The following is a 15999-nucleotide window of genomic DNA, read 5'->3' as shown; positions in this document are numbered from 1 at the left end:
CACAGCTGTACACATGCAACTGCCCAGCCATCTGCACAGTGCTCCATATGGCCATTTCTCATGTAGAGAGGGCTGATAGGCAGCTTCATCCGTGAGGGAATATTTATTGTATAATTAGAAAACACTGCATTAGGATTAGCTCCAATAAAAATAGCGTCAAACCCCTACCCTAAATATAACTTTTATTCAAAGTTCAAGGAGATTTAGTTTAGCTTTTTGTTTGAGCTGATTGTTTGTTAATTTTTGAGCTTCTGTACTTTCCTCTGCCACCTGTGTACAGAATTGCCAAAATGCCATTGCAGGGGCTGTTCTTGCCATATTTATGTCAAGTCTAAAAATGAAACATAATGAAAAATTCCATTTCAGAATTAATTAATTTGCAGCTAATTCTATCCCAGCCCAGATAATGGGTAGGGATATAGGTTACTCAAATTAAAACTGTAAAATGAAAAAATGTATACATCAGTTAAATCCCCAAACACCAATAATGCACCATCAATAGAACAATGAGTTCAGATGGTTGAGAAAAATATTCATGTATGATATCTTAACACTAAATATAATACCCTTACAAGTTGTTTTTTTGTTTTCTTTTGTTTCACTTTCCCCCCGTCATGTAATATATGATATAGACTAGTGATAGTGGAACTACCACTAAAGATATTCTAGGACACTTCATGGTGTGGTGGGGAGAGAGGAGCAGAGACATGAGAGTAAGACAAAGGGAGTGAAGATCTTTGTTGATGTAAACTTTCACAGCTCCAATGACTTGAAAGACCTATAATGATGACTTACTTCTTCAGAAGAAGAATTGACCCTGTACATCTTGCAAATGTACACAGTAATTAGTTATATTTTTTTTCTTCTTTCCTACTTCCCAATTCTTGAAATTTCAGCACTTTACCACTGAAGAATTACAATATGATTGTCTATCAAAGGCAGAGCTACATTTTTAACCTACATAGTCATGGGCACAAAAAGGTTTCTCATCAAAAGAGAGCTGCAAGCAATGTCTTCCCCTCCTCCTCTTCTTTCTTTCCAGCTCAATTAAGAAACAACATGTTTTTCCTCTCAGTGCTTGCCTTTTATCTATTCCTCTTCTCGTGTTTCTTTGTTATTTTTTCTCCTTCATAGTGTGGCAGTGGTGCTGAATGCTGATGAGATCATGTAAATTTTAACCCCACACATTACTTTTACTAATTTCTTCAAATCCTAGAAACATGATACACATTTTTTGATGTTTCTTGAAGCCTAGGGACCTAATCAGAATTTCACAATGTCTTCACTTTCACCAGAATATCATAGAATCATAAGGATGGTTTGGGTTGGAAAGTACATAAAAATAACAAGGATTAATCCTATATGGAGCAATTCTCTTCTCTGATGGGAGAAGTTGACAGAATTTGGAAAACAACGTACCAAAAGCAACTCTGGACTACTGAATTCTTCCTTATTTATTTTCTCTGGAAAACAAACAAGCAAACAAACAAATACAGACACAAAAAAGCCACTGTTCTATTCTATACAGGTCTTTTCTATCACAATTCTATATATAAAATCTTTTAAGTTTTAGAAACTAACTTTATATAAATAACTTTGCCATTCACTGGAAATGCTGAAGGCCGTGTTGGATGGGCTTATGGGCAACATGATGCAGTGGAAAGTGTTCCTGCCCATGTTAGTGGGATTGAAACTAGGTGATCTTTCAGTTACCTTCCGGTCCAAATTATTCCATGATCTCACGACTCTATGAAGAAAGGCTGGCTGTTTTAAGTTGTGAAAGTAATACAAAACTGAGGTTTTATTTTAAGATTATTGAAAAATAAGTCAAGGAAAACACAGATAAGATGAATAGGAAATTTCCAAAGCTAGGAAAAAAAATAACAGTGCTTGTGTTCTAGGCTCTCATGCTCTTATTCAAACAAACTTCATGATTTTACTCACAAATTTACAAACCACTGATCATTATCTTATCATTAACAACATTATCTTATTATCTTAACATCGTTATCAGATAATCACTATCTTTTGGTAGAAAAGCATCGCTGCTAATTGTACTGCTAAAGCCTTCCAAATTTTCTTTGTGATTAATGCAGAAAATCCTGCTAGCTCTCTATATATTGTAATATAATTAATTACAATATTTGCTTATATAATTACAGTATTTGCTTAAAACTTTTAAATGGGACACATAGCCAGCTTTCAGTGCCCTTCCTTTGGATGGTGGAACACTGTATATCACTGCATATCAGGCCTTAGTGCCAGGTAGAAACTAATAGTCTAACTAATTTAATAACACAGGGTTTCGTTTTGAGATAGACAGATGAGAAATTGAAATCTAATGGTCTACAGGTGATAATGTGAAAAAATAATAAGCTGGATGCATGACAAAACTTTGTGTATATAGCAGCAGCCACTGTGTCTGCAGGAGAGACTAGAACTAAGAGAATCTTTTTATTTCAAAGTATCTTTAAAACTGCAAACACAGAAAATGTTCTTTCTAACAATATTTACAGTGTATGAGAATAGGAATTCTGACACTACTGCACAGTTAATTAACACTGTACAGATGTTAGAGAAAATCAACCAGCCAAATAGAAACCATGGAACATTAGAGAGCATCTCTACTAAATGTCATTGTATTTGCCAGTGACAGTCTATAGAAATAGTTTGGGTTTTTTTTTTCATAATAGATTTTTATTCTCAATTTAAGGAAAGAAAGAAAGAAAGAAAGAAAGAAAGAAAGAAAGAAAGAAAGAAAGAAAGAAAGAAAGAAAGAAAGAAAGAAAGAAAGAAAGAAAGAAAGAAAGAAAGAAAGAAAGAAAGAAAGAAAGAAAGAAAGAAAGAAAGAAAGAAAGAAAGAAAGAAAGAAAGAAAGAAAGAAAGAAAGAAAGAGAAAGAAAAATAGAAAAAAGGAAAAAGAAAAGAAAGAAAGAAAGAAGGTAGAAGACCGGGTACTTAATCATTAGCAAAACTGAATCTATGCACCAAATTGTTATAAGGGGCACATTCATTTCATTAGATTCGCACCACCGTGTGGTATAAAGCGGGAATAATTAAACACCAGATGGTGGTGTAAACTCCAATAGCGAGAGCTCATGCATAATGCATGAAGCAGAATTTAGTGTTGTTTTTATCCATTTGGAGCCATTATGCTAGTCTTGGACCTCAAACCATGTCTCAGAGAAAAAGATCTCTCCGGACTGAAAATTCCTCTACACCGAACAATTTGTTCATTCACTGTCATATCCTCATCAGTTATCTTCCTGCTCAACTTCCAGAATTTCTGAGAACACATTATTTTCTGGCAGTGCTCACAAAACTCCTGAGCTTTTTCATCATATGGAGGAACCCGAGCTTACTAGATATCATTTTATGTTTCTGCCAGCAATATAAAATTTAAGATTAGGACTTTTGGAAATTGAATCTGATTTTTAATGATTATAGTGTCACATTTCCAGCCTGAAATACTTTGAAAATGTCATTAACTGATGTACCATTAATCATTTAGATTTTTTTGATCATTAAAATATCTTTTTTTTTTTTCATTAAAAAAGTAATGAATATGAAAGTGAACTAAAGACAGGATATATAGTACATTAATGGTTGAAACACAGCAGATTAGTATGCTTAATTCTCCTTTAGTTATGACATTCCACTTAGGTATTTATATTGCTCCTGGGTAAACCAATTACAATTAAACAAAACAAAACAAAACAAAAACATTTAGTTCTTGTTTTAAATATTCTGGGTAAAAGCTAAAAAGGGCATTGATATTTGTGTATACTACTTCTTGAGTTCTACCAATGGAGCTAAAATCAGGGGAAAAAAAAAAAAAGTATAGGGCTTTTTTTTTTAAATTCCAAATGAGAAAACATATTATTCATAAAGATTTTTGATGACAGCAGTGCTCACAGAAGACCCTCCACCCCACACAAAACATTGCTTTGCCCACTTTATTCTGCTGTATGAAGAACAAAGAGCTGTTATTGATTAGTCCCATTTCTCTGCATCACTTTACCTTCTGGTACCCTGTCTGTCTGTCCAGAAAAGGATGCCAGAAGGTCCAGCTGTTTCACAGATACAACTATGCAACTGCCCCATGTTATTGTTTCTCAATAAGCCTTGTGAAAATTGTGTGTTTAAAAATACAGTTTTACTCTAAATTCAAGTGTGAGAAACACATAGCTTAAAGATATTTGTACATTTGCAGTCAACTGGCTCAGATGCAGATGCAGATCCTGCTCTAAAATGGAGAAAAGAAGCATAAAATATTACTGCACCAGAGGACAGGGTATTATGACTCTCACAGCTCTGAAGGGAAAATTCTCCAATATTTCTACCAGGTACCAGGCAGTTTTACACACATGGCTAAATGTGCAGTATATATGATACTAACAGCAAAGCAAACCTCTCTTGTCTCTAGCTCATGTTATTCACAGCCTTGGGTATTCCAGTTTTCTCATCTCATCTAATAAGCCTGTATCTTACCATGATTCATTCCTGTCTCAGTGGCCCTTCAGCCAGTAAGGAATGTTCATAAATATGATAGATAAATGTATTTCAGGGTAGGGATTTTTATAGGACAGTTTGAATTAAACTTCTTATGGTGATGATCCTTCTGTGGAAGAATAATTACAACATAGTAGGAAAGCAGTGTTAGGCCTGTTAGGCTTTTAAACTTCCATAGCTTTCCAAATCAACTTAGGGTTTCATATAGGGTTCATTTTCAAATAGATGGTTCCATTTTGATAGAAATAGCTACTGAAATCATAGTGAAATCTCAAACCACCTATCAAATAATAGTTTATAAATTTTCACTCACCACTGCATCTCCCATGCAATAAGACACTCTTATGCTTTACTCAGGAGGCAATGCCTACTTTCTCCTCTCTCTAGATCTCAGTTATACCTTCCTCTACTGATTATCCAGATTCCTGCAGGCTTCCTGACCACAATTTACAAGTATTTTATTGTATTTTAACAGCACAGTTCTTTTGAATCAAGACTTTTCTTCATTTTAATTAATCTTGTATGAGTTAAACTTATGTCTACAGTAGCAACAATTTATTTTAGTTCAACACTTGCAAAGGGCTTCTGTGTGGATGCATTTTTATCAGCTACATTTTTCCTTACATAAGTAGAATAAAACCATGAGACATTCTGTGCTGCCAGTCTAAACATAAATGTCCTAGGAGCGGAGGAGATTCCTATTGTTACATCTGTTTCCACCCTTGTCTTTGCCTTGACTGCAGTGCAGAATTGTGCCATCATAGGGATGCACTGCGGATGTACATCTTTGGAAGTACACTGACATTCACTACCAAGATTATTCTTAAAAAGATTCAGATACTTATAGGACAAAAAAACATGAAAACATACAGATCTTTTAGGAAATATTGAAATATTTGGTGTTTCAGGCATGAACAGAGATTTTTAAAAGAAGGAAAAATAGCCATGTCTCAGACAGATAATAGGAATAGTAGGGATTCACTACAGTGGTTCATGCATCTTTCTTTGAAGAAGCTGATGCTGTTCACAGAGTTGATTCCAGGATTAGAGGAATTACTGATCTGATTTAATATAGCAATCCCATGACTTAAATAGCAAAATTTAAGTAGAATAACATTTATAGGAAATTATTTTACTTGTGGTTGTTTTTGCATTTTTTCAGTCTGGTATGAAATTCAGGACTCAGAAATTGATTCTGAAATATTTAAGAGTAGGAAAACCTTAAGTCAATACAATTTTTTTGTGTGTGTTTCTTTATGCTTCTGAAGTGTGGAAAAAATCTATTCAGCTTCCATAACCAGTGAAATATGAATGCAAATGTCATATCTTTATCTCAATTTTATCTCCAGTAGGGAAGAAACAGAGATTCTTATAAAATGGTATAAGTAGAAATGGCTTTGTAATAGCCAAATTGATTTTAACAGTGTGGGGCAAAATAGTTATTAATGGACAGTATGAATACTTCTGTATAAACAAAAGATATCATAGCCAGCAAACAGCTATGCAATGATTTAGTTCATCTAATAATTGGTAACTTCAGGATTTACATTTTTTTCTTTTTTACTCTGCCTGGAAGAACATGTACAATTTGAACCTCTATAAAAAGTGTTGCTCTTTATTTTCAAAATATTCATTTTGAATGCAGCTCACAAGGAAACCTGACCAGGAAAACACAGCACTTTTTATTAGAATAATTACAAGTGCGGTATGTAAGAGTTTAATTTCCAGATAAAATGGCTATGCTAACAGCAGTCACGACATAAATAAAATCATATAAACAGGAAAGAGCCCTTCATGCTTGGATTGTGTTAGAGATGGCATACCTATTTCTGCCCAGCCATTTCTTTAGTGTGATTCCTCTCTCTTATCTCTAAGAAGCTACAATAGAAACATCAACATTAAACTAACCAACCTGGACTGTCTGAAGAATTCAGAGATGTAATTCATTTTTCCAGTTTCAGATGCCTACTTCAGCTTATGCTAATGCTATTGACTCCACAGAGTGGTTATCTCAGACCTTCATCACAAATATCTATTCAGCATATCTTACAACTCTCCACTGTACCAGTAGGGCTGTACAAGCAGTTTTAGTGGTGGTCAAAGATGTTACTGTGCAAGGCACAGCAACTGAATTGCAGTTATCCTTCCAGCTTCTCAGACAGCAAAACCAATTAATGTAATAAAATATATCTTTGCAATAAACTAGTCAGCTGTTAAAAAACATCTCGCAAAGACACAGCTGTCTAAGACAGGAAAGTTTTAATACATGCCTTAAGAGGAATTAGAGATGAAGGCAGGTTTGTGTCTTTGAAATACCTTCTCGCATAGTTGAAGGCAGAATATAAAAGCAAGTTCTTCTTTGAAAGTTTCAGAAAAGCAGTCCAATGTAACTAGACAGATACGGAGGGCTATGATTTTTAAAGATGTGACTTGGAAAATAGATTAAATTAAGTGGCTGGAGCTGACCCTTAACATAGGCTCCCCAGCTATGTCTGCTGCAGGAGGTTGTTAAAAAATGGGCCAGTAAACTGACCCCAAAAATGTCTATTCCTCTGTTTGTGCATGGAAAATTCTTATGTTTGCCACTGAGAGACAGTAGAGAATTCCATTCTGAGTGGATTAGCTAAAGGATTGTTGATAAAACAGATGTCCCACAAGATATTACTGCTTTTTGTTACAGAGGGGCCTCAAGGGGTTTCAAACAATTAACTGAGGCTGAGTAATCACCAGCTGCATTAAGTTTAACAAGAGCAAGTGATGGATTTCGCACTTGGATGGGGCAGTCATGGATATGTGTACAAACTGAGGGATGAGAGTCTGGAACACAGCCACATGGAAAGGGATATATGAGTTCTGGATGATGCCAAGGTGAATTTGAGCCAGCAGTGTGTCCTGACAGCCCAAAGGACCAACCACAGTCTGGGGTGCATTAAGCATAGCACTGCCACTAGGCAAGGGGAAGGGTTGTCCTGCTCTGCTCTGCGCTGGGTGGCCACACCTACAGTGTGCAGTTCTGGTTGCCACTATATAAGGACATGAAACTATTGGAGTGTGTTCAAAAGAATAGACTACAAGGATAGTGAAGGGTCTAGAGGGTATGATATATGAGGAGCAGCTGAGGTCCCTCAGCCTGTTCAACGCAGAGCAGAGGAGACTGACAGGAGGCTCATGGTGGCTGCAGCTCCTCACAGGGAGTGGAGGGGCAGCATCGCGCTTTGCTCTCTGGCAATAGCGACAGTGGGTATTAGGGAAAGAGGTTCTTCACCAAAGGGCGGTGGGCATGGTACAGGCACCCCAGGGCACTGTCATGGCCCTGAGCTGCCAGAGTTCAAGAACAGGGTTTGAATTTTGGTTAGTGCTGTGTGAAGCCCGGGTTTGTATTCAATGATTCTTGCGAGTCCCTTCCAACTCAGAATGTTCTGTGATTCTATGAAGTGTTGAGATGTTCTTAAGAGTGTTAGTGTACAGAAGTAGGCATGGTAAGGAGGGGGAAGGCTTTGTAAATAATGTCTAGATAGTTCACACAGCATTAACATCAGGTAAAACTGAAACAATTCATGGGTGTGTTGCACCTGAACAACATCTGAAAAAGTTATACCATCAAGTTTACATTCTTATTTTCATCAAATCTATGTTAAATTTTGCTGAACTATGACATTTTCCCTGGTTGTAATACATAGACATTGTTTCTTTTTAATTACCAAAATTCATTTACAGTGCTGCATACTTAATAAGTTTTATAATAAATATGCAAAATGGAACTAAGAGCATCAGAAGCATTGTCTTATCCTACAGGACTGAGTTTTATTTAAAACTGATGTATTGTCTGGTTTTCTTGGACATACTGAGAGAAATTATACTATTAACATTGTTCACTTATAATCCTCTAGCATCAGAGGTACTGAACATTAAAGCAAACAAAACAAAACTGAAAAAAAAAAAGAAGAAAAATCACAGAACAGGTAGAATATGTGTTATGAGTACAGTAAGCAAAATTCTAAAAACACATCTATATGACTTGGAGCCCACTTTCAAAATGTTTAGGCTTTTCCAGGTTTAAGTATCACAGTCTAACAAATTTAAATATGTTTAATGTGGGATATATATTATTGAAAATGCTATCTATCCAGTATGAATGTTTCCACATTACAGTCAATGTAAGTGTAACCCATATTAAGTGGGAGGGGGGGGGGGGAGGAGGAGGGGGAACAGAGAGAAAGAGGGAGAAAGAGGAGAAAGCAGAGAAGCAGACAGATGGAAAGGGAAATAAGGAACTGTAGAGGAAAGAACAGAAAGGGGGAAGGAAAAGAGAAGGGAAGGAAGAGAGAGAGGAAGAGATGGAAAGAAAAAAGGTAGTGGAGAAAGAGGGAGGGGGAGAGGAGAATAGAAAGAAAAGGGGAAAAAAATGAAAAGAAAAAGGAAAGAGAAAAGGAAAGGGAAAGGGAAAGGGAAAGGGAGAGGGAAAGGGAAAGGGAAAGGGAGAGGGAGAGGGAAAGGGAAAGGGAAAGGGAAAGGGAAAGGGAAAGGGAAAGGGAAAGGGAAAGGGAAAGGGAAAGGGAAAGGGAAAGGGAAAAGGAGTCAAATTTTAGTTGAACCTGCTGCTATACATTGTATGTAATGTAGTTTTTCCTCTGCTTTTATTTTCAATTTTTATTTTTAGTTCAGTTTTACCAACATAAATTCTGTGTCACAGCAAAAATGAAAAACCTCAGGTCAAAGTCAAATATTTCTCTTTTTATTACCAGATTCTTGGAATCCCTCTTGTTCTTTCCATAGCCAAACTGAAAAATATAATAACATATGGTATAAACATATAAAATTTCCTTACAGAACTTTTGTGTATTTCTAACTGCTTTTTGAGGTACTAAGCCCACAACATTATTTCTGCCTGGAAATCCAACCTGCTGAAAACTGAGATTCTTAAACAGCAACTTTTAAAATACTGTCAGAGATACTATCTATCTATACTAATCTATTTGTTCAGAAAATATTCTCAGTGGACCAGACAAAAGCTGAAGCATGACCATATAGTTTATGTTTACATCACTGGCCCAGTAAGCTTGTCTTTTTATACTTAACTGTTGTTGGAAAGCTTCCAAAAACATCTTACACATGTCTTAGTGTGCTAGTATGTATGACAATCTGTTCCTGTGACATCTCCTATCTGGTACTGTAGGTATCTCAGTGCACTATCTGATGTGCTCCCAAAAATGTAAGCCTTTCCAGATGCGGTATGCTGACCCTAGTATCAAACTCAGCTTAGAAGGAGGAAGACAAACAGCTGTTTTAGCAAAGCTGAAGGAGAACAACTTCAGCACAATTGTTGTGGATCCAACTTAATATTTTTTAAAATTTCACAGCCTATCTCTACCTTTTCTTTTATTTGTCCCAGTGCAGGGGCCATGAAAAGAAGTCACTTAGTGTTTTACTAACTCCGAAAAGGAGAACTGTAACATCAGCACATATCTTTCACCAGTTGCTTTCTGTTAATTTAGATGTGAGACATTTATTCATAAAGCCAATCATATGTCCAGAAAGCCAACCATAGACTAGGTTGTATCAGAAAAAGCATGGCCAGCTGATCAAGGGAGGTGATTCTTGCACTGTAGTCCACTCTTGTGAGTCACAACCTAGAGTACTGTGGTCAGCTCTGAGGCCCCAAATGTAAGAAGGACATAGATCTGTTGGTATGAGGCCATGAGGATAACTACATGGCTGGAACACTTCCCCTTTGAAGACAGGCTGAGAGTTTGTTCAAGCTGGACAAGAGAAGGCTCTGGGGAGATAACATTCCTGTACCTAAAGGGGACCTACAAAAAATCTGGAGAGGGAATCTATCAGGGAGTGTAGTAGTAGTACAAGGTGCAGTAGCTTTAACTTAAAAGAGGTTAGATTACATGTTAGGAAGAAATTCTTCACCTAGAGTGTGGTGAGGCACTTGAACAGGTTGCTCAGCGAATCTGTAAATGCCCCATTCTATTAAGTGTTCAAGGCCAGGTTGAATGGAACTTTGAGCAACCTGTTCTAGTGAAAGGCGTATCTGTCCACTACAAAAAATGATTTGACTACATTTACATGTATCATTTTAGAGAATTTGTGATTCAAATGACTGTTGTTATCATCCAGCAGCAGATGGATTGATACAGATACTACTGAAAATGTTTTTTTTTTAATGTAATGGTGTTACTGGTTTTTGCACCGGTAATCTTATGTCACTGAGAAGATGCCGCAGGAATAATTTTGGAGTAGCTGCCAATCAGTACAACAGTGTTTCACTACCAAAATTATCTTCCAAACTGGAAAGTTCACAAACAGACATTTATCTGTTGTAAAAGGAATCCATGCTTCTCTTGACTACTCTTTTTTTGTAAATTACTGTTTCTATTTAAAAACATCAGGCTCTGTTCAATTGTCACATGCAACAAATCTGCTATATGCCATTCTTCCTATGACAGGGAAGACTAATTAATCCCAGTAGAGAAAACCTTCACTACTTTACGTCTCATGTTGCAATTCTTCACTCTCTTTCTTCCACTGTCCCAACTTACAGTGTATTTTTAGAGACAGGGAAATACAGGAACAACAGCTGAGGCATTGTTCTCTGCAGGTAGTCTCTAATTTCTTTTTGTATGCTCCCCAGAGCATGGGATTGTGGATTTATCCCAGATTCCCCATGCATCTCTTCACACTCCTCTCAGCTGCAGCAGTACCTTCTTGGGCTTGGGCTGTAAATCTCCCTTGCTATTCTGCCGGCACTTTTGCTGATAAAATTCCCATTTGAAAATGGATAAGCAGGGCTAATAGATATTTACTGGATATATTTTCATTGCTCATAGATTAGAACATATATATCACTGTTTCCATTCACAGACTTTGTGGATGCCTTACCAGACCATTAAAAATAGATAAATAAAAGAAAAAGATGAGGAAAAAAAAAAAAGAAATTGATCAAAGATTGCAGCAGAACTCAGAGAGGCAAATGGACAGGCAGACAGTCTAGAAGCATGTCACTTGACTGTAGATGACAGTAAGTTGCCTTATGCTGTTCAGTGAATGATGAATGAAAAATCTTATTTTTATACAGATTCTTAACTCACTGATGTGCAGTATAATTTTGAAGATGCCATCTGATCTGATGCAATTAATATGCTATGCAGCTATAGATAAGTTACAGGCAGTAGGAACTGAAATTGGTTTATTTTTTTCCTATTCTTTGTTGCCTGACAGCTTTGACTCCAAGACCCATTCATTATAGCAAACTCAATTTATAGAGGTCTGGACTTTGGCTTTTGCTTCAGTGAAGAAAAAAACAGGTTCTCATTTATTGGATTTATAATGGAAATATAATATATGTAGCGCCTATGCAGAGAGATTCTTGATAGAAGCATGTTAGAAGATCATGGTGAAGTTGACTGGCACTGAGGAATAAGACAGAGGTAGTGAGAGAATATTTGAGAGAGTATTTGCTTACTGCTCACCTAAACATATCATCATCTTTGATAATGTCCCTATTCGGCTTGGCATAGGTCTTAGAAGCACAGTATAATGGGGATAAATTCCCAAACAATGTGGGAAAGAACATCTGCTGAAGGGTTTATGTAATTTTCCACTCAATTTATTCTGTCAAGAAGATGAAGTATTTCACTCTTTTGAAGATACCAATGCTACAAGTTAAAAAACAAAACTTAAAGTGGCACAAATTCAGTATGAAGCAAAGTTTTTTGTTAGTTCTCTTTTTTGTATTATTTTCCCCTGCATTTAGTCACTGCAGTTTGTTTTTTGTTTTTTTGTTTTTTTCAGACATCCTTTTATTTTCTTTTCAGCTGGTATAAACACACATGGATCCAGGAAACAAGGTGTCATCCCTCACCTCCAAGAACCATATTTCTTGAACACTGGGTAGGCTTCCACCAAAACACTCATACAATAACTTAATGAATGGCTGTTACTTTACTGGCTTTCATTGAACATTTTTGTCCTGTATTACAAATAAAACAACAAAATTATGTCTTTAATAATAGGATCGTAGTCTAGAAGTACTCAAAAATTGTTTGTGCTTCCTACTTTCCACAACAGAGCATACCATGGAGAAAATTCAAATTTATAAAACTGAAAGACTTACAGTTCGTTACAGACTTGCATTACAGACTTTCAATATACTATATTTAAGGCTCCCCAAAGAGCACAATATGATTCAGACATAATGAAAACCTAGCCATGGAGTGCACTGGCTCTTATCATAGGCTTCCTTATTCACATTTCCTGTAAATAAAACAGCTGTTAACAAAAAGTATAAATATTAAATAATATCAAGTATATTCTTAAGTGCATTTAATGTGAACATGATGGTTTGTATCTGATTTTTTATTTTTTTAGTTTATTTACTTTGCTAATGTGATATAAACAAAGAATTTTTACATTTTAATAACAAAAACTTATGAAATCAAAATTGAATATAGAAAGTGTTTAAAATGTGTGCCTAAACTGACATATATTTGTCAAATACCTTTTAGCATTCCATTATAATAATGGAATAATTTACCAAAGGTTTTAGGAGTCTGTGGTGGTCCATGCTGACTGGAAGCTAACCAACATCATAATCATCTACAGAAAGGACATTAGGAAGATCCAGGCAACTACAATTCTGTTGGTGTAACCTCAGTGCGTGGAAAACTTATGGAGAAGATTATCCTGGGAGATACTGAAAGTCAGTTAAACAACAAAGCAGTTATCATGCACAGCCAGTATAGGAAAGTCCTGCCTTAATAATTTTATCTCCTATGATAAGGTCATCCGCTTGGTTGATGAAGGGAAGACAGTAGATGTAATCTTACTGGATTTTAGTAAGGCCTTTGATACCATCCCTCACAGCATCCTTCTGCACAGTTTGTCCAACCGTGAGATAAACAGGTTCACACTATGCTGGGTGATGAACTAGCTCAGTGATAAAGCTCAAAGGACCATAGTGAATGGGACTGCATCTGGCTGGTGGCTGATCAGACTTGGCTCTCCCCATGGCTCAATTCTAGGGTCAGTCCTGTTCATCATTCTAATCAGTGATCTTGAAGAAAGACTGGAGTGCAACTTCATAAAGTTTGTTGGTACCACTAAGCTTATAGGTGTTGTTGACTGTCTGGAGGAATTAGAGGTTTTGCAGAGATATCTAGATAGATCAATGCATTAACAATGACATGAAATTCAACAGAAATAAGTGCTGGAATAATGCTGGGCATAGATATTTTGTAGACTGGGAAATGAGTGACTAGATTGCAGCCAAGAAATAATGCATCTCTGTCCTTAAGAGCAATTGAAGGAGCATTTCTTTACTGGGTGGGTGACAGAATATTGGGACAGGCTACTTGGAAACATCAGGGATTTTCCCTTGGTGATTTTGAAAAACTGTTCAGACATGGTTCTGAGCAAACATCTCTTGTGTCCCTCTGAGAGGGAATAAAGTATATTTTGGTCCAGATCACTTCCAGATGTCCCTTCCAGCATCAACCATTCTGTGGTTCTGTGGGTGCTGTTCAACAGTTAGCTCAACATGAGTCAGAAGTGTACCTTAACAGCCAACAAGGCAAAAAAGAATTTTGGGGTACATTGATCACAGAAAAGCCAGCTGGTCAAAAGAGGTGATTCTACCACTACATTTAGCATTGGTGCAACTTCACTTTCAATATTGTTTGCAGTGCTGAACTCCACAAAATAAAAGGAAAATTACAATCCTCAAAAGCATCCAGAGGAGGGCAACAAAGCTGGTAAAAGCGATGAAAAGCATATTTGGCTAGAAGTCATGTTATGTGAGAAGCAAAGGAAATTTGGTTTGTCTAGTTTGGAAAAAGAGGGCTAAGGGTGTGGGAAACGGAGAGGGAGGTGCTAATCTCTTCTGAGTGACAACCAAATATAGAATGCAAGAGAAAGGTAAAAAGATGTGCCAGTAGAGGTTCAGACTGGAATAAACTCCTTACTGTAAGGGTGGTCAAACACTGGAACAGGCTTCCTAATGAGGTGACTGTTGCTATGGTTGTCTGTGTTCAAGTGGGATTTGGATAATGATCTTATTAATATGCTTTAACTTTTAGCTATCCCTGAAGTGGTCAGGCAGCTGGACTTTGGAGTTCCCTTTCAATTGAGCTGTTCTGTGAAAGGTGCTATGCTACTGTGCTGTAGCAAACCTGAACTGGCTCATGAAAATGAGCATATATATTTTACTTTTCTCAGAAATGCTAATATCTTCATTTTTCCTAACATTTAAACAAAGCTACCAGTTTTTATATCATAACTAGGAAGACATGAAGTCAAGGATTGAATATATTGAGATAGTCCAATGTGTTAGCTGTCTCAACAGCTATTTCTCTGTTTTCCAGGCTGGATGAACTGGAAAGAATGGGTACTCAAGCAGGAGAGCATGTTGTCACATAAGTCTCACATGAGAGCCAGCTGGACAAATATTTGAATTATATACTCTTAAATGCTCACAAAGCTTTCAGTCATCTGCTGGCTGCTCTTGCACAACAATATCTGAGCCATCTTGTGGTTCATGAGTTTGTAGCAGGATTTCTAGAGAAAATGATGCCTTTAATACCTGTAGATAGCTTTGTGTTGCCTGAAAGCCAGACATGCACAATTTGGATTGAATCTCTGAGTTCTCCATCTTCATTTCCTTATTTTCTGCTTGCTCTGTGGCAATGCAGTACAGGAGAATAAAACTGGGATTGTGTACATTCGAAAAAAGAAAAGAAAAAACATAGATAAAACATAAGTGATTTAAAGTCTACCTACGTGTATTTAGTTTAGATGTGTATTTTTCAGTAACATAATATGTATATCATCTGCAAGCATCTATAAATTTTAAATGCAATGAGATAGATGTGATACACAGCAAGGCAATGGCATATTTCTGTATCCAATCAATTCTAGTAGTGATTGACTTCATAATGTGTGGTCATGAAGCATATGATGGCAAATTTAGATTAGTCTCCAGCCATGTCTCTCCACGCTGACTTTCCCACCAAGTCCTTCATGTATATGTATATATTTGCCCTGCTTTAAATTTTTATAGTGCTCAAAACTTAATAATATTTATGTTTCTGCCTCTTGAATTCTAAAATATTGATGAGAAATTAAGGGTTTTTTTTTACTGGAGGCAAACATTAAATTGTAGTAGTAATTGCCCATGCCATGTCACTATGAAATTTAATTTTTGACAGAATTATTATCTTTTTAATTATTAATTTCAAAAAACTTTGAACTCCTTGAAGTAACTGTGTTACATGTGACTTTTAAGTGTACATTTAAGAAATGATTGAAAAATAACATTGTGGTCAGATTTCCTTACAATGCAGCAAGATTATAATAGCATATGCATAAACAAAAAGGGAAAACAACAAGAACAACAACACAGTACTGCACCAGGATTTGCAAGCAAGTTTTGTCAGCAAATTTTGGATACAGGCATACCAAAGGAAATTATGTCTCCTTTGTATA

The sequence above is a fragment of the Lagopus muta genome, chromosome 2 (assembly GCF_023343835.1).
Source record: "Lagopus muta isolate bLagMut1 chromosome 2, bLagMut1 primary, whole genome shotgun sequence".
In the NCBI taxonomy this organism is placed as follows: Eukaryota; Metazoa; Chordata; class Aves; order Galliformes; family Phasianidae; genus Lagopus; species Lagopus muta.
Note: the sequence above shows the minus strand (reverse complement) of the source record.